Consider the following 590-nt stretch of genomic DNA (forward strand, 5'->3'; position numbering starts at 1 on the left):
CTTCGGGTGGCAAAAGCCTAGAGCCGGCCCTGGCAGCAGCAGCGCGTTGCCCTGGGGCCACTGCAGTTTGTGCTGCGGGAGAGCAGCGTCCACCTTGTGGCTGGGCCGGGCAGGCTCCTAGCGGGGGACACTTGGGCTGGGGGCCGCCCCTCGGGGCACACGGAGCCGCCTGCAGATGCCGCAGGGCGGCCGCCCCCCAGCACCGCAGCCGGGGCTGGGCGAAGCGGCCAGAGCCACCCAGGGACTGCAGCAGGGTGGCCAGAAGCAGCAGCAGGGCCATAGAGGGTGGGGCACTGCCGTGCAGGGCCCGCGTCCCGCTCTCTGGGGCTCCGCTCCCTCTGGGGCTACCCTGCCCTGGCTCCTCAGCCCCCTGCCAGGGCAATTCCCTGGCTCTGCCTGGCCAGTCCTGGAGGCGGAAGCCCTGGCTGGAGGGACCCTGGGCTGAGATGTGGCCTGGGAGCCCCGCTGCTTACCCCAACCCTGCCAGCGCCAGACCAGCTGGAAGCAAGGGGGGAGGGCGGAGTCAGCACTGGTCGGGGGGGGGGGGGGGGGGGGGAGCCCAGGGCGGGGGGGGGGGGGGGGGGGGGGGG

The sequence above is a fragment of the Terrapene carolina genome, unplaced genomic scaffold (genome assembly GCF_002925995.2).
Source record: "Terrapene carolina triunguis isolate 2854851 unplaced genomic scaffold, T_m_triunguis-2.0 Scaffold139, whole genome shotgun sequence".
NCBI classification, from domain to species: Eukaryota; Metazoa; Chordata; order Testudines; family Emydidae; genus Terrapene; species Terrapene triunguis.